The sequence below is a fragment of the Schistocerca nitens genome, chromosome 4, assembly GCF_023898315.1.
Source record: "Schistocerca nitens isolate TAMUIC-IGC-003100 chromosome 4, iqSchNite1.1, whole genome shotgun sequence".
Classification (NCBI taxonomy): domain Eukaryota; kingdom Metazoa; phylum Arthropoda; class Insecta; order Orthoptera; family Acrididae; genus Schistocerca; species Schistocerca nitens.
This window is the reverse complement of record NC_064617.1, coordinates 896,318,452-896,338,568: the sequence shown is the minus strand read 5'-3', so window position 1 is coordinate 896,338,568 and position 20,117 is coordinate 896,318,452.

Sequence of the window (20,117 nt, the reverse complement as noted above, 5' to 3'; positions counted from 1 at the left end):
TCCAGTAACTGTTTTACAATGTTCACGCTTGCCGACTAGGTAAGTGACAATTCTTCGTGGTTGCGTAACGCCGGCTGTTAGAAAAATTTGTACTCTCTCGTTCCGTTACTAGCTTGTCGACTAATAACGAATATTTCTGCTACTTCTGTGTTTCGCGAGCTTCAGGACAGTCACATACACAGCAAATTGTCATCTATGTTACTAAATACATTACGTTACACAATTACAGTACCACGTCTTCCAAATTCTGTTATTTTCTCCCTTTCCGACGTATAAGTTAGAAATGTAGATCAAAGGTGCCGACACACTACCTCTGCAATGATGCAAAGCTTGGCGCGAAGAAAACCAGTGCCCAGAAAATAATTTGACGTGTATAATGGCTTAATGATGTCATATTGCTTCCAGATTTCGCCACAAATCTGCCAAGCGCCACCACTGACGCGTCGCACAGTGGGAAGGCCGTCACACCCGCTCTTTCCCACATTTCACCCCTTCAGAACGATGTACCCAAGGTTGAAATCACACGGTTTTCTCGTAGATGGCTAAGGAAGAGATTTCAGATATACCACTCCGCAAAATTGACAAGAAAAGGGATCGACGGGGGTGACTTGGGGGCGCTGATTCCCACACATTTCACAGTCTCAAACGATATCTCTCAGCAAGAGGACGACGTTCTTGACAATCTCTGACGGTGCTCACAGCCCCAGACGTTTCAAATCCTCTCTAAGAACGTTTTGGGATAACATCCACATTGAACATGGTCATCCCCATCTGGAGAGCAGTGCGACCATTATTTTTGCTCCCGTGTATAAGTTGGAAACACTAGGAACTGTTCTGAATTATTAGACGAATTTTGAATCCGACACGAAGTAGCAGAGCACCCTTACGCTTTTTCAACCCTCCCGTTTCACATGCTCGTTTGGTCACGGAGAGATGTGGCATTGACACACACATGAATGCAATAGCTAATGGTCCGTGTAAAAAGCCACAGTTTGGCAATACTCTCGGTGGCACCAGCCGACATTTACTGAGAATTTTAAACATGTTCCTTGTCCAGAGAAAACCTGTGAAGTAGACCTAGGCGCTCACAGGCGACAACCACTTGAGCACTACTTTAAACCGGTTGTATTCACACAAGTGTGAATCTCACCACGAACTAACTCATCACCATGACGTCTTTTCGTCGTCGCATGAGCTGTCAGTGCCATCTAAATGCCGGCCGCTGTGGCCGAGCGGTTCTAGGCGCTTCAATCCTGCACCACGCCGCTGCTACGGTCGCAGCTTCGAATCCTGCCTCGGGCACGGATGTGTGTGATGTCCTTAGGTTACATAGCTTTATTTAGTTCTAAGTCTCGGGGACTGATGACTTGAGATGTTAAGTCTCATAGTGCTTGGAGCCATTTGAACCTTTTTTTTCCATCTAAATTACGTTGCAGAGGAAGGCACTGGCTCTCTATGTGAAGTCGATATAAGAATTAATTACAGGAGTTTGTTTACAGACAACACATACTTCTCTCAGCAATTATAGCTTTCTGTACGCAAGCGAAACATTCAGGACAGGACTCTAATTAGTGACACAGATGTAGTCAACATATTATGTAAAAAATCCATTCATCTGTCTGGGCTGTAGGCTTTTATGAGCTTCGTGTGGTATATTCCTCATACTGGTTCTTTGCGTTTATAAGGGTGAGAGAAAAGTTTTGCGTGTACTGGTTCATTGCGTTTATAAGTGTGCGAGAAAATAAGTTTTGCGCATCATGAACCTTAAACCAGTATATATTCCATGTGTTTACCGCTATAGCAATTAGAACAAGACCAATTTACTTATTTCAGTTTCATTTTATTTTGTCTTTGAGTCCAGAAATACAGCGCTCGCGCGCCATCTTCAACACTCGCTAGGTAAAACTCAGTTCGATTGCTCCTCTGCCGTCCCCATGTCTCTTGAATCTTGTACTGGCCTAAGCTGTCAGATACCACGGTGCCTGTTCGTGTCGTTTGCAAACAGCTCCTCAGTTCTTACGCTTCCAGCGACTTGACACAAAGGCCAAAGCGTTGTCGTCGTCGTCGTCGTCGTCGTCGTCGTCGTACACAAACGAATGTGAGGCTCTGGAAAAAAAAAGAGATTACATGAGCAAGAGCTCCTGCGAGTATCTCAGACATCATGACATACCTTCAAATCTTTTGCAAATATCTTCGACGCAGCCATCTCCTCGGCTTTTGCACTTGAAGCGACTTGCACACGGTTTGTTTAGTTTTGTTTTGTTTTAGGGCGCAAAAAACAGATGGGGTCATACGCGCCCAAGGCCAGACTAGAGAACACGAACACAGAGTGGAGTTAAACGACTGTGAGTCAGTTCCACTGAATACAATAGGAGACAACTATAAAGTGACGGCATCCTCGTCGGCTGACACAAATCCAATGCTCTGGAGAAAAGAAAACTTACATAAGCAAAAGTTTAATACAAGTCGTGGGAACATGTAAGTGCTCAGACACCACAGCGTACCTTCGTATCGTTCGCAAACAGCATCGACGCCGCCATCTCCTCTTGTTTTTGCGCTTCCAGCGAATTGCATAAGTCCGCGGAGTTCTCTTCGTACTCAAATAAACTTACGGCTCTGATAAGAAAAGAGTGGATGCTCGTAGGTGCTCGGGAACCGCGGCGTACCTTTGTATAGTCCGCATACAGCACCGACGCCACCATCTCATCAACTTTTGCGCATCCAGCGACGTGTATACGGCGGTCGCGTTATCCGAATATGCTCCCTTCTGCAGCATGCAGTCTACTCGCAGCGACGTGTTTCTGAAACTGTGTGTAAGCCTCCCAGCGTCTTTCCCTTATATATAAGTGTGACAATGCTAAGCGTGGTTTCCGTGGAAACGTGCTCTGACGTCATTTCTTCACCCATTGTCCATCACAATTCCACATGCATATATCGATACTACGCAGCCATTCGTGAAAGATGAAGCGAGAAAATATACACTGGCTCACCCTTTGATTCTATGATGGATAGCTAGACTCAGAACTTGGCGATTTTAATCCACAGATAGTTTTTACGTAGGTTGCAGACACTATTCTGTACACCGCACTTTTAATCCCGTTATCCTCTCTAGAACTGTAGCAATGTGAACCTCGCTTTTAACGAGCATTCTTAGCAGCATCATACGTAATATTGTAAACCATTAATATTGGTGAGAAAGGTGGAATAAAACTTAAGGCGGCAGAGTGCGTCACGATGCTTGATTTCCTGTGTAAGAAGTGTCTTCAAACGTGTGTGAAATCTCATGCTAAGGTCATCAGTCCCTAAATTTACACACTACTAAACCTAAATTATCCTAAGGCCAAACACACAAACCCATGCCCGAGGGAGGACTCGAAACCTCCGCCGGGACCAACCGCACAGTTCATGACTGCAGCGCCTGAGACCTCTTGGCTAATCCCGCGCGGCTATGTAAGAAGCCATCATAGTTCTGCAAGTAGCTTGTCAAGGAGAGCGGAAAAGATGAAAGACTTTCCCTTTTGTCCTTGGGATCAGGCAACAGCACCTAAAAGGGAGACCAGTTAGCTATAGCCATCGATATGACGACGCAGAAGGTAATGAACACCAAGACACGTATGTGCATCTGCAAGAAAAGTGCCCTATTACAGGTGCCGGTGACATAGAACCAGTCAGATAACTGATGACCCCTCCCCACAAACAAAGTAATTAGCATCATTTACATAGTAGTCAACTATGAGACTCCTAAACGGAGGAATCTGGTTCGACCCTAGTTACTGTAAAGCTGTTAACGCAGTTTGGAAGACAGCTGTGGGGCTACGTGGCGTCCCTGCGGCACTCGTATCCAGAGACAGCTCAAGCAGAGAATGAAGTTGTGGTCTGTCGCTACCCTAGTGTCCTGTCGGACTATGGACTTCACTTTATGAAGATGTCAGTTCCTGCGTTGGTTTGTAGGCCTACGTCCTTTCACTCGAGTGTCTCTCTGAGGGAGAAGGGACTGACATATGGCCTTCGTAGCACCATTAAAAAGAAGCTGTACGAAATACACTATCTGACAGAGAAAGTAAAGTACCTGAAAGACATGGTCAGGTATCAGTGTAATTTCGTACGCGTACACACCCATGGGTGCAGGCAGAACAGACACCAGCCGGCCGCGGTGGTCTAGTGGTTCTGGCGCTGCAGTCCGGAACCGCGGGACTGCTACGGTCGCAGGTTCGAATCCTGCCTCGGGCATGGGTGTGTGTGATGTTCTTAGGTTAGTTAGGTTTAAGTAGTTCTAAATTCTAGGGGACTTATGACCTAAGATGTTGAGTCCCATAGTGCTCAGAGCCATTTTTTGAACAGACACCAGAGTGCATTAGTATTCTTCGTGTTTAGCGATTTTACGAGGCCTGGTAGGGTATATATGTGCTGAGAACAGCGTCAGATGTTCAGTGATTACTGTCAGGGAGATGCCATGCACTCGTATGTTATGAGCAAAAGTTTCAAAGTGGCTTCACTGTGGACCTCCATTTGGCTGGCTGGTCGAATTGTGCTATATCTTGATTTGCGGGACATTGGGTGGCGACAGTGGCCCGATGTTGGAATGTTTGGGAAAGTGAGAGCGGGCATACTCTTCGTCAGGGTTCCGGGCGATCACACGTGACCCTCACAAGGGAGGATCACCGCATTTTCCACCAGCCTCAGCACAACATCTTCATACCTGAGCCACACATCAGAGAAAAAGTAATGAGCTCCCAGAAACAATCTGTGTCATCCCAAATCATTCGCCGGAGCGGCCAGAATAGGGAACTACCGCCTCCCCCCCCCCTCCACCGCGTAGCCTCCCATTAACACCACAACACAAGCCACAAACACATCCGTTTGGAATGGTGCTGCACCCAGGAAGAATGAACTGCCATTGTGTCCAGCAAAGTTCTGCTCTGGCCCTGAGGGCCATCACCGACAAGTATGGCGATGATCAGGAGAAATATCTCAGTATTTCAATATTTTGGAGAGGCTGAGTGGTGTTACTCTACATCAACATTTACATCTACACACATATTGCGCAAGCCACAGTGTGGTGCGTTGCCTAGGATACCTTGTGCCACTGCTAGTCATTTCCTTTTCTGTTCCACTCGCAAACAGAGCGAGGGGAAAACTACTGCCTATATGCCTCCATACGAGCCCTGATCTCTCTTACGCGGTCCGTATCCGAAATGCTCTTTGGTGTCAGTAGACTAGTTCCAGTCAGCTGCAAAAGGAGCACTCAATAATCGGTCCCACAGGTGCTCTATATCCGGTCTCTTTTGTACCTTAGCTACACATTCCTAAAACTCTCCCAGGTAACTGAAGTCGACCATTCGCCTTCCCTGTTACCGTCCTTACTTCTCGTTCCACTTAATATCGCTTTGCGACGTTACTCCTAGGTTGATCGACGTGACTATGTCCAGCTGCAGACTAGCACTACCATATTAGAATATTACAGGGTTTTTTTCCCTACTCATTTGCATTAATTTACATTTTTATGCGTTTAGAGCAAAGTGTCCTCCATCGCACCAAACAGAAATTCTGTCTAACTCATACTGTGTCCTTCGAAGTCGCTCAACCACGACACTTTCCCATAGAGTATAGTGTCATCAGCGAACAGTCGTACATTACTGCTCACCGTACACGCCAGATAGTTTGTGTATATAACGAAGAAGAGCTGTCCTATCACACTTCTCTGGAACACTCCCAATGATACCCTTGTCTCTGATGAACGCTCGCCGTCCAAGACAACAAACTAGTTTCTGTTACTTAAGAAGTCTTCCAGCCACTCGCATTTCTGAAGACCTATTCTGTATGCTCAGCAGGCTTTCTTCAATCGTCAGTAGTGTGGTTCCGTGTCAAACGCATTCGGGAATACAGGAATATGGACTCTGCCTGTTCCCCTTGATTCATGGTTCGCAGGATATCAAGAGCGAAAAGGACCAACTGAGTTTCGAGGACCAGTTAAGGCTGGAGGTGTAGGCGTAGTTAGGTCCTAATGCAAATGAAATGTGGGTGGAGAGGACATTTAACAAGACGAATGGTTGGCAGATGGAGTAAGGAAGTTCTTTACTAGATTGCAGGCAGTAAGGAAAGACCGAGACGATAACGCAATAAAAGACTGGTGGACGACCTTAGAAAACACACAGATACAAGATAGATGCGTAGAGCCGAAGACCGTAGTGCTTGGGAAAGTGTAAAGTAAGAGATGGGCTTTTATCCATCATAATGACTTTGTTATGATAACTTCATTGAGACCATTGAATTCGGATAAATTATACACTGCCTGACAAAAAGATGTGAGGCACCCAGGAAGTTTTTTCAGTGATTACAAAATCAAGTAAAATTTACAAACAACTTGGCAGTATGAGCCCACTAATCAATATCACGCTGCTCCCCTTCTGGCCTGAATGGATGCCCTGATTCGGTTCGGAGGTGAGTCAAAAAGCCGTAGAATCCTCTCCTGAGCCGAACTGGCCCACAACCTTTGTATGTATTCATTCGAGTCAGAAGTAATACGAAACTCTACATCACATGAACGTACTATTTTTAGAGATACTACTTAACAATTTCCATAATTCACAATCAACACGGTTAACATAATTAACTAAATGATCTCCACCCAGAACTGAGCAACAGCATTTGTATTTCATTCACAGCGCTTATCAGCTGTTCTTCACTGCGTGAATCTAATCGGATGTAATGTAATATAAACACAGGGCAGCATGGACAGTGGCATAGGGGATCTTGTTAGGAAAATTCTCATTTGACAATATTGACCCTGGATTTACGAACATCTGATCTCAGCCTGTTCAGTTATCTCCAGCTGGATCAGCCGAAAGTACGTCCATGCAGTAGTCACTCAGCAAGTTGGTCAAATCCTGCTGACCACAGTTGCTCTGTGGTATCACGGGGATACATAAATAGTGCTGAAGCTGAATTAACGAAGCTACTTCTGGGATTCAACGCGGATCTTTGTGGTTGATGGCCATGGAGAGAGTGTAAATGGCTTAGTTCAGTCTTTTGCATTTCAAAGTCTGCAGCTACTTTTCGACGTATATCAATAAGTGCAGTATGTGCCAAGATGTCTGTAGGTGACGGTTTCAGACATACTGTTGTCAATCGGGCAGTTTCGTTCAATGTGATGAACACTTGCTTCGTATGGGCAGAGCTGGAAAATGCACCGCACGAGTGCTCTCTCCTGCAGAGAAACAGATGGCAAGGCGGACGCTCCGATGAATTGAGGTTAGTAGCAGTGATTTTCCGAACTACATTATTTCTGGCTCACCTTTAAGCTTTGTGATTTGAAAGTGTTTCTGGTATGTTAAAGGCCTATCTATAATGACTCCAAGGTACTTACAAGGGGAGGCCGCCAATTGTGAAATTCAGATTCGATTCATACTGCGCATAATAAAAGCTCATGGCCAGAATTGTAATGTGACAAAGCACCAAGATGCACTTATCAGCCGTTGTCGAGAAAACCGACAGTTAAAAGAAACCGTTGCGGTGAAATACTCTCGACGATTAATAATTTTCTACAGCGTCGTTGCGCAGCGGTAAGCAAAAATGGTTCAAATGGCTCTGAGCACTATGGGACCCAACTGCTGTGGTCATAAGTCCCCTAGAACTTAGAACTACTTAAACCTAACTAACCTAAGGACAGCACACAACACCCAGCCATCACGAGGCAGAGAAAATCCCTGACCCCGCCGGGAATCGAACCCGGGAACCCGGGCGTGGGAAGCGAGAACGCTACCGCACGACCACGAGATGCGGGCAGCGGTAAGCGCTCGGGTTTGTAATCCGAAGGTCGCCGGGTTGAATCTCGCGCCATGCGACCTTTTTTTTAGTATTTGTTTTTTGTAATTCAAATGTGTGTGTATATACACACACACACATATGTATATATAATTCCCGGCAATCAGTTGCAACAATTATGCATATAATAAGTTGTTGAAAGTCGTTTGTCGTGGAAAAACTGGCGACTTCGAACATCATTATATTTTCCGCAAATAAAGTTGTATTTCACAAATGTTATTAATTGTCTTCATAATGTTTACCACGTATAGTTAACGGAAGACGTAGAAACGATATTCCGAAACGAATACGTATAGCGTAAGTCAAACGTTCGAATTAGAATAGAGACCCCACGAACACAAATTTGCTGTGGCAGGTATTTAATACAAACTCCGTTACTCGATCGTTACACTTGATGGACAGATATTGAATGGGCCGAAAAGAGCCGCCGCATAACAGCGTAGTTGCCTGCTAACTTCGAAAGAAGGTAGATGAGGTCCCTAGCGCAACTTATAACATCGTCGAAAATCGGTGCGGACGTGAGAGTTTTGGTACACCCTGTTAAACAAACGGAAAAATGGAGGCGGTACAATTGGAGAACGATCCGCCTTCACCAACATGCATAAGCAATTCATTAATAGTTATATATATATATATATATATATATATATATATATATATATATATATATATATTTGAATTACAAAAAACTAATAATGAAAAAAAGTTGCATGGCGCGGGGTTCGATCCGGAGATCTTGGGATTACGAACCCGAGCGCTTACCGATGCACCACGACGCTGTAGAAAATTATTAATCGTAGAGAGTATTTCACCGCAACGGTTTCTTTTAACTGTCGATTTTCTCAACAACGGCTGAGAAGTGCATCTTGGTGCTTTGCCACATTACACCTCTGGCCATGCGCTTATTATTCGCAGTATGAATCGAATCTGAATTTCACAATTGGCGGGCTCCCCTTGTTAGACATAAAGCAGTGTTCCTACTCCATACCCTCCCAATTAACTTTTAGTTTTATCCCAAGTGTTGTGGTCTAGGAACATCTCCGCCAGTCGAACTCAGAGAGACTTGCCGTGGCTACAGTGTGGCTGGTGTGACCTGTGGTCAAAGGCGAAGTCTGTCAGAGGATGACAATGTGAACGCTCTGACAGATGGAGTGCATTATGGAGCAGAAAGTCAGCATACTGCAGTCACGGAGGCGCGACCACTTTGCGCCAAGGGCAGGGCCGAGCTACATGCCTTGAGTGCAGACTGTTTGCGTGGCACTTATCGCTTCCTTGCACGGAGTACGGCGCCCAGATGGGTTTGTGGAGTCACAGGCAACGACTGCAGGATGTTTGCCTGCCATTTTTCATTGCCGTTTATGGAGCAATACGCTCGGACGGATGCTGCGGATTTATAGGCAACGAGCGCAGGTTGTCTGCCTGTTATTTCTCGCTGACATATACAGAGGAAGGCGATTGAGTGGCTGTTGTGCCTGTCACGTTCCGTAAGCCTGAATGGGAAAGTGACGGGATCATGTTATAATGCTGCTCAGCTGTCACTGCAAGAGGACAGATAGTCGCGACGCCAGTAATCAACTGAGTTAAGTTATTTTCTGTGTGTCGTGGTTTGCTATGCATTCTGGTCTGGTAGAGGCTAGTTGGTCTGTTTTGCTCTTTACTGCTGTGTGTTGCTACAGCAGTGTGACACGTACGGACGATGTGGTTCACTAATATGTGAGTGACGTAGTTTGGCGGTTGTTTAGCTTTGAGTGACGTTGTTTGGCAGGCTGATTACCATTTGAGCGATGTATTTTTTGGATTTCCTTGTGGTTTATTATATCGTTGTCCTTTTGGTTGTCTTTTCTATCATGTTTGTGTCGTGCATTTTATTACTTTAGTATTACCTCCGACTATGAGTTCATGTTCGTTTAACTACACTCTGAGGTGACAGAAGTCATTCTTGGCTGTGTGTACTTACACGCAGCAGCTACGTAAGGCGGGTGACCTTGAACGAGGTTCGCCTGGCTGCCGCTAGAGCTCGGAGGACCGTGCTATAGTTTTCACCTTCCTCTGTATATGTCAGCGAGAAATAACAGGCAGACAACCTGCGCTCGTTGCCTATAAATCCGCAGCATCCGTCCGAGCGTATTGCTCCATAAACGGCAATGAAAAATGGCAGGAAAACATCCTGCAGTCGTTGCCTGTGACTCCACAATATCCATCCGGGCGTCCTACTCGATGCAAGGAAGCGATAAGTGCCAGGCAAACAGTCTGCACTCAAGGCACGAGGTATGAAAGGTATGAAAGGACATGTAACGTCTAGTAAGAAACAAAAACAACATATCATGTAGTAATTGGAAAATTAGGTGTATCATATTGTGTCATTGTATAAAATTATGTATTTTTTTATTATTTATTTTTGAGAACGTCTGCGTCGGCGAGTAATAAAACCGACACAGAAGATAAATGTTAAACAGAGATTAAAAAAGGAACTAGTATATAATACGTGATGAATATGAATGTCTTTGTCTTCTTAATTTGGAAGTTGTGCGAGTAAGGTCTCCTGTGTTGTCGTAGAGAACGCTAATGTAGCATTCTTTTGTCGAGACTAAGCAATGTACGCCATTACGTGTGAATTCACAAAGGTCTGTAATCAATGAGATATTTAAATGTTTTAATAGAGTTGTTTAAATGAAAACTTGTATTATTAATTGTTAAAGCTTGCTTGCCTATTATCCCATCCTGTTGAGACATTTTTCAGTCATATAAATATTATCTGTGGTGCTGAGCTGTGTGGAGAACGAAGAGCCGCTGCCGCGGCGTATTTAAACGACTTACAATATAGTCGAGCATACCGCAAGGAAGCGGTAAAATAATAGTAAAATAATATTATTTCTTTTAGCTCCCAGACTGGCAGTGCAGATCAGCAGATTTTATGATGTGTTGCAGGTTGACGCGGGCTGCTGATAGGATATAGTACCAAGTACAAATAAGTTAATGTACCTTCAGAATCTGATAGGAATCTTGCTGTGCTCCGTTCTGGTCTGGCAAACTTTATAGTGACAACGTATTTTTTTTAATGAGAGTCTCATGTTCTTGGGCTAGGCGTGATATGAAATAGTATTTTACCGAGAAATAAAATCCACTGCAAACTTGTGTTTTGAACGATCATACGAACTGTAACATCAGTGTTCATAACAAAGTAATTTCAATTTTCAATAACTATGAAGTAGGGAAGATATATCGATTCTTAGCATGAGTTACAGTTACGAAAAAACGTTCCTTTAATTGTAGGCCAGAGACAGAACGATAAGACTTCAATATATATATATATATATATATATATATATATATATATATATATATATATATATATATATATATATATATATATATATGTTATTTCGCTAAAAGGTAATGATGATAAAGAAATTCAAAGCACAGCATTGCTAAAAGTATTTCACGTAACTCTTTTCATATATGCGTTGTTACGCTAATAATAATCATAATAAAAATAAATAAACAAAAGAGCAACAATTTACAATTCACGAGTTACGTGAAACTGTCGCCCAAAAACGCGGGGCCCGAATTTGCAGTGGCCACAAACATAAAATTTTATGTATTTTTCTTTCAGTGTCTATTGTTATATATATATATATATATATATATATATATATATATATATATATATATATATATATATATATATATATATGTATATGTATATATATGTATATGTATTTAGTGATAAATGTATGTATGTATATTATGATCAATGCCATGTATTAATTGTTGAGTGGTACTTAAGTAAATAAATTAGTGAAATCAAAGTGAACTAGAAATTAGAATATAGATGAAAAACTTGGTTTAGTTTAGAGAGTTACATACTCGCAAACAGCGGGCCGAACAGCAGAACAGAAGAGACAATGACCCTGAAGTCAGCAAATTCCACATAAGCGGGCGCTGTCGATTCAGCCGTCAGGGCATCGCCCGACCGGCTCACGTGTTTCTCAGTTGTCGTATGTGAGCAAAGGCCCTCGCCTACATCCCAAGAGCCAATGACCGACGTAAAGAAGATTCTTCGAGAAGCTATTCAACGTGACAGAAGAGGCAATGACCGGCTCACGTGTTTCTCAGCCGTCACGTGTGATCAAAGGCCCTCGCCTACATCCCAAGAGCCAATGACCGACGTTAAGAAGATTCTTCGAGAAGCTTTTCAACGTGACAGACGAGGCAATGACCGTGAAGTCGTTCACCTCCAGTAAACTGAAGTGAATAAATACGCGAGACGCAGTGAGCCAGAGAGATGAAGTCAGAGGAAGTCAGATGAAGACGGAGATGGAGACGGAGACGAAGACGGAGACAGAGAGGAGAGACGAAGAAGACGAAGTAGTTTTCAGTCAGTTTCGGTGCTGAAGACCGTCATGTAAGAAGAGGAATAGCAAGCAGCCGCCGTAGCGCCAGAAGACAGAAGTTAAAAGGTATTTGAAGTCTGGTTTTTACGTACCCGGGTGACTCGTGAGGACGGGAAGGAGACGGCCTCACATCAGCAGTCACCTGTGAGCGGGGATGAAGACCTGACAGCCGAAGACTGGCAAGCGGGAGTCCGTAGTTCGAGTCCGGGACACTGGCCTTCCCCCGCCGCGCCGCTCCGCTGGCCGACGCAGAACACACGCGGTCGCTTAGAGAAGAGAAACACTGGGACGCGGCACCCAAGGTATCATCCGATGCACGATTTCGCTCGCAATAATTAAACGGGCTACCTCGCGCTGCGCTTCGCCAGTCAACTGGGCGAGACAGCGACACGAGATTCACACCGCTACGCGTAATCAGACGCCGCCGCCGCCGCCGCCGCCGCCGCCGCTGCCGCAGCAGAAGACTTCACAAACGACACAGCTGCCGCTCTCCGAACCAGAACATCCCGTAAGATACAGTTGTACGAATCTTCAATAAAAGTTATCTTATGTAAAAATGATGTTTCATTCGACCTCATACCCGAGCCAAGGAAGAACCCACCCTGCCCACATGTTGTTAAGAGAGAAAAGTTAATTTATTTAATATTTTCACCCTGACAGAATGCTTTAGAATGCTCATCCTGACAATTGACAGCATCAAAAGAGAAAACCCAGTTACATTTAGTGACAGAAGTGTCTCATTTAGTAACACAACTGTTACATTTGATGTCAGAAGCCGTTTTAGTTGTTACATTTGGTGTCAGAGAAAAAACCCTTGGCTCAATATGAGGTGTGAATGACAGTCACTGAAGGTCCACAGTTAGTATTGTTTAATGTGTGAAAGGATAGAGGTTTGCATAGCAGTCGTAATATTTTCTTTATTTAGAAGTGTATTTTCTCTCATAATTTTAAGAGTTTTGTCGAAAATATTTAAACATTTTTTGAATTCAGTGTGGTAATATTGTGTAACTAATAGTTGGTAAAATGATGACACGAAATCGTACAAAGTCAGAGTCAGCACCACAAGCGGTTTCTACTGATGAAGCTATTCAGAGCTTAGTTAATCAAATAGAACAGCTTAAAAACGATAATAATGCATTGTTTAAACAGTTGAGTGAGGTTAGGCAAACCAGTGCAATCCCTCCCAGCCTAGATTCCTCAGCAGCAGCCTTAGTAACTCCTTTTTCAGGTAAACCTGGCGAGGACATAACAGCCTTTTTTGATGATTTAGTAGCAGCTGCAATGTTAGGATCATGGTCAGATGAACAGCTCTTACAAATGACAAAGTTAAGATTGCTAGGAGAGGCTAAAGCACACGTCTTATACCATGAAGAATTACGGAATGCTCCAACATTTGAGGAATTGAAGAAAGGATTGCTTAAACGTTTTCAAAAACAGAACAGCTGTAGATTTTATAGGGAACAGTTAAACACTATCACTCAGAGGCAAAACGAGTCGTTAGAAAGCTTTGTAGATAGGATTAGAAAAGTTAATATTAACACCTATCAGTTGACAACTAGTGATGAAGCAAATAAAGTTATTTTACAAGAGGCAGAAGATAGAGCTCTGGATACATTTTTACGCGGGTTGCCTCCTGAAACGTCCCGTCGTGTCAGGGCAGAGTTTCCTAAAAATTTAGCAGAAGCTGTATCTGTGGCGACAGCTTTTGAAGAAATTGACATTGCCACCAGATACAAGGAGAAGCGAAATGTATTTTCAGCAGGAGTACGATGTTTTAGGTGCGATCGACAGGGACATATAGCAAAAAACTGCAGACAACCTCAATGCACTAATTGTCAAAGAATAGGTCACACATTCAAGGAATGCTGGTCTAAGAAAGTTTTTGGAAATGGAAATCAGTTAAACTCAAACGGGAATGCCGGAGCCGCCGCCAGGCGTTCCCAAAAATAAAATTTCATGCCGTTAAGGCGAATGTGAAGGCGGAATGCTGGTTATCTGCTACCATACAGGATAAAGAGGCAAGGATACTAGTGGATACAGGCGCAAACGTATCAATAGTAAGTAATAAATGTATTGGAGAAAAGAAATATGACCCTCCAAGGTATAGATTGAGTGGAGTAGGAGGAGGTACAGTGAAGTCATTAGGATGTACATCACTGATTTTCTCTATTCACGGTGTACAATTTCAGGAAGATGTAGAAGTGGTAACAAAGGTAACTGACGGGTACCACGCGATCCTAGGACTGGATTTCCTGAATAAACATCACGCTAAAATTGACCTCAGACAGCAAACTGTAGAACTTAGCGGAATAGTGTTTCAGCTAGGTGACACCGCTGCAAAGGGCCCGCTGCCGCAAGATTTCCCCAACCGGAAGGCGAAATCAACTATACTGCGTGCAACGTCCTTGAAGGTTGATTCGCGGGATCAGATACCATCTGGCTCAGGAAAACTTTTCTGGATGACCGTTGACTCCGAAGTACCTACAGATACAGTGTGTCTAATAGAGCCTTTAGAGGAAAATGAGGAATTAGATGTATCACATTGCTTTGTACGTAGAAGTGTTGTACGGGTTCAAGACGTTGAAGGAGAAAGAAAAGTACCGGTACATATTGACAATTTCGGAGTGGAGGACAAAGAGTTGCATAAGGGAATATTAGTAGCTACAGTCAGTACTTTTGAAGAAGAAGATTTAATTTGGTCAGATATTAACGATGGTCAGAAACCAGACGCCTATAAAACCGCATTACGCCAGAAGATTGAGCATTTGAAAGGAAATGATAGAGACACGATAGAAGCAGTTTTAGTTGAGTTTCAAGATTTATTTAATGCAGAAGGTCCACTGCCAGCAACAGATATCACACAGCATAGGATCCCAACAGGAAATAGCCCCCCAGTTTATAGGAAGCCTTATAGAGTTCCGCATCACTTACAGCCAGTACTGGATGAATTTATAGAACAGCATCTAAAAGATGGAATTATAGAATATTCTGATTCGCCTTATAATTCAAATATCGTAATTATTCCAAAGAAGTCTCCCGACGGTACGAAACGATATAGATTTTGTTGTGACTACAGACACCTTAACAAACAAACTATCTCAGATGTTTATCCTCTTCCAAACATTACAGATATCATTGACAGTTTAGGTAACAGTAAATACTTTTCAACAATCGATCTCCGTAGCGGATATCATCAACTGGAAGTTGCACCTGAAGATAGGCATAAAACAGCATTTTCTACCCCTGGAGGCCACTGGCAATTTAAAAGAATGCCTTTCGGTTTGAAAAATGCACCAGCAACTTTTCAAAGACTACTCGATGGAGTATTGCGAGGACTCAAAACTCAGCAATGTTGTGTATATCTAGACGATATTATTGTATTCTCCAAAGACATTAATGAACATGCTGTGCGTCTGCGTAATGTTTTTCAGAGACTTAGAAAAGCTAAATTAACATTAAATATGGAAAAATGTAGTTTTGCATTGACAGAGGTTACGTACCTAGGGCATGTCATTAGTGAGGAAGGAATTAAAACAGATCCTCGATTAATTTCGGCAGTTAAGGACTTCCCAACACCACAACGCGTTAAGGAAGTACAAAGTTTCATTGGTCTCGCATCGTACTACCGGAAATATGTCCAAAATTTTGCTGAAATTGCCCGACCCTTAACCCAATTATTGAAAAAGGGTGCAAAATTTCATTGGTCTGAAGATTGTGAATCAGCATTTCAAACCCTTAAAGATAAGTTAACACACAGTCCAGTATTAGCCTACCCAGATTATAATAAAGAATTTATTTTATCCTGTGACGCAAGTGGTCATTCAGTAGGAGTTGTTTTGAGTCAGAATATTAATGGCGCGGAACACCCCATAGCCTACGCTTCGAGACAACTAACAACAGCAGAAAGAAATTATTCCACAACGGAGAAAGAATTGTTAAGTGTTATTTATGGTATCAAATACTTTAAATGCTACTTGTACGGTAGGAAATTCAAGGTCATTACAGACCACGCAGCTTTAAAATGGTTGCTTGGATTAAAGGATCCATCTAGTCGTCTCACGCGTTGGGCCCTATGTCTTTCCGAAATGGATTTCGAAGTTATCCATAAACCAGGCAAAAAACACACGAATGCAGATTGTCTAAGTCGGAAAATAGCACTTTTGGAAGCAACAGGCCGAGATACTGAGGACTGGAGAAAGGCACAAGATGAGGATACAGAATGCAAAAAATACGCAACTCAAAAACAATTTTGCTTTGAAGATGGTGTATTATGCCGTAAAACAAAACTTGGACCGCGAATTGTTGTTCCCCAACACCTTAGACAAGAAATAATGGCAGAGGCCCACGATCATATCCTTGCAGGACACGGTGGACAGCGGACAACCGAAAGACGTGTAGCAGAGCGATTTTGGTGGCAAACCAGAAAGCAGGATGTTGCGCAGTACGTTCGTAATTGCATTGCGTGCGCACAACGAGCAGAACTTTCTCGTTCAAAAATACCCTTACAGAGGCTCCCCGAAGCTTCATGTCCATTTCAAATCTGCGGAATCGATCTCTACGGGCCATTTCATAAAACACCGGCTGGTAATAAGTATGTCCTTACAATTATAGATCACTTTTCACGCTATCTAGCTATGGTGAGTCTCCCAGATCAGCAAGCAAATACAGTTACCCAAGCTTTAGTTAACAACTGGATACTTAAATTTGGCGTACCTGAAGCTATTATCACAGATCAGGGATCTAATTTTATGTCTGAACAAATGAAACAGCTATGCCACTTACTAAAAATACGTAAATTACGCACAACTCCGTTACACCCTCAGTGCAACGGGCGCACAGAAAGAGTTCATCGGACAATTGGCAAGATGCTTAGTTATTATATTAATGAACAACATTCTAATTGGGATACGTATTTACCAATAATCGTGTCGGTATACAACGCCAAAACGCATGAAGCAACTGGCATGTCACCTTATGAAGTGGTCTATGGCAGAAAAATGCCGTCCCCTTTTGATGTAATCAGGCAGAAAAACGGAAAAGTCGGAGAAACAGTAAGAGATTTCAGTCGAATGATGAAGGATGTATGGAAAAAGGTTCAAAAATCTAATACAAAGGCTTTGGAACGACAGGAAAGATTGGGTAATGCCCAAGGTAAATATCCAAATTACAAAATCGGTCAGTTGGTTATGCTTTCATCTCCTTATATTGCGAGAGGAAAAACAAAGAAATTTGTAACAAACTACAGAGGTCCTTATCAAATTGTTGAGATCACGTCACCAGTCAACGTCAAACTGCAACTGCCCACCCGAACTACCATTGTCCATGCAAGTCGTTTAAAACCTTTTAAGGGCGCTCCAGATGTAATTCCTTCCACAATAGTGTCTGCTTTTCCGAAGGGTGGAGGAAGTTCCCGTAAAGGAAAAAGAGTGGCCACGCCAGCACAACATACAGACATGGCACCATACAATCTTCGACCAAGAGTACGAATGTCCTAGTGGAATCTTAGTAGACTGTGGATAATATACAAATGTAAATAATTAATACATGATAATGGTTTATTTTTTAAGAAAGAAAAGTTGAACGTAGAGACATGTAGATCTTGTAGTTAACAATGTATTCCTTCATTTCTTTGTTTTTGTTTTTACGAGATTGGTAGGTTCATAACCATGTTGTTTGCTTTTTTCAGAAAACGCCATGCAAGCATTTCCTACACAAAACCTATCCTACCTCAATGACTCCCTTGACAGTTCCCTTCTGAAGTCATTAGATATGTTCATAAACTCACAGCAAGGCAAAATTGATGCAAATGTTATGATGCAACATGTATTAAAATTAAAAGGTGAACACAAAACTAAAATTATAATTCTAGGAACGGGTATATCTGGAACCTTTGTGTTGGTGTTTCTACTTTGTACAGTTTTCTTTTATCTAAGACGAAAAAAGAAGCCAAATAATAATATACCACTTCATCAAATCCCTGTTACCTGGATACCACACTCTTAACTGGTGTACTTCAGTAGTTACTTTTCAGCACTAGTGTATTAATTTTGTTTATTGTACTTCATTCTTTATTAAACAGTTTCATGTTAAAATAAACAATACTGTAGAATAGATATTCTTGCATTAGTATAGGGTACATTAAACAGGTGTTGCTATGTTACTTTCTAAGTGAATAATCTATTTTTGTTCATTCATTATCATAAAGATTTGTTACACTTATTACAACCATTTATGTGTGAACTATGTGATTCATGACCGTACAGTGCTTTTGTAAAGTGATAGAGTATTTTCAACATACTTAATGTGAAGCGTGTGTAATCTTCTAAGTCGAGAGTTTTCATTGCTATGTTAGTGCTTTTGCCGTGTGAAGAGTGGAGGAATGTTGAGTGGTAAATTCGAGGGCGAATTTCTCCGAAGGGTGGAGGAATGTTGAGTGGTACTTAAGTAAATAAATTAGTGAAATCAAAGTGAACTAGAAATTAGAATATAGATGAAAAACTTGGTTTAGTTTAGAGAGTTACATACTCGCAAACAGCGGGCCGAACAGCAGAACAGAAGAGACAATGACCCTGAAGTCAGCAAATTCCACATAAGCGGACGCTGTCGATTCAGCCGTCAGGGCATCGCCCGACCGGCTCACGTGTTTCTCAGTTGTCGTATGTGAGCAAAGGCCCTCGCCTACATCCCAAGAGCCAATGACCGACGTAAAGAAGATTCTTCGAGAAGCTATTCAACGTGACAGAAGAGGCAATGACCGGCTCACGTGTTTCTCAGCCGTCACGTGTGATCAAAGGCCCTCGCCTACATCCCAAGAGCCAATGACCGACGTTAAGAAGATTCTTCGAGAAGCTTTTCAACGTGACAGACGAGGCAATGACCGTGAAGTCGTTCACCTCCAGTAAACTGAAGTGAATAAATACGCGAGACGCAGTGAGCCAGAGAGATGAAGTCAGAGGAAGTCAGATGAAGACGGAGACGGAGACGGAGACGAAGACGGAGACAGAGAGGAGAGACGAAGAAGACGAAGTAGTTTTCAGTCAGTTTCGGTGCTGAAGACCGTCATGTAAGAAGAGGAATAGCAAGCAGCCGCCGTAGCGCCAGAAGACAGAAGTTAAAAGGTATTTGAAGTCTGGTTTTTACGTACCCGGGTGACTCGTGAGGACGGGAAGGAGACGGCCTCACATCAGCAGTCACCTGTGAGCGGGGATGAAGACCTGACAGCCGAAGACTGGCAAGCGGGAGTCCGTAGTTCGAGTCCGGGACACTGGCCTTCCCCCGCCGCGCCGCTCCGCTGGCCGACGCAGAACACACGCGGTCGCTTAGAGAAGAGAAACACTGGGACGCGGCACCCAAGGTATCATCCGATGCACGATTTCGCTCGCAATAATTAAACGGGCTACCTCGCGCTGCGCTTCGCCAGTCAACTGGGCGAGACAGCGACACGAGATTCACACCGCTACGCGTAATCAGACGCCGCCGCCGCCGCCGCCGCCGCCGCCGCTGCCGCAGCAGAAGACTTCACAAACGACACAGCTGCCGCTCTCCGAACCAGAACATCCCGTAAGATACAGTTGTACGAATCTTCAATAAAAGTTATCTTATGTAAAAATGATGTTTCATTCGACCTCATACCCGAGCCAAGGAAGAACCCACCCTGCCCACATGTTGTTAAGAGAGAAAAGTTAATTTATTTAATATTTTCACCCTGACAGAATGCTTTAGAATGCTCATCCTGACAATTGACAGCATCAAAAGAGAAAACCCAGTTACATTTAGTGACAGAAGTGTCTCATTTAGTAACACAACTGTTACATTTGATGTCAGAAGCCGTTTTAGTTGTGTCTATTGTTATGTATGTATATATATATATATATATATATGTATTTAGTGATAAATGTA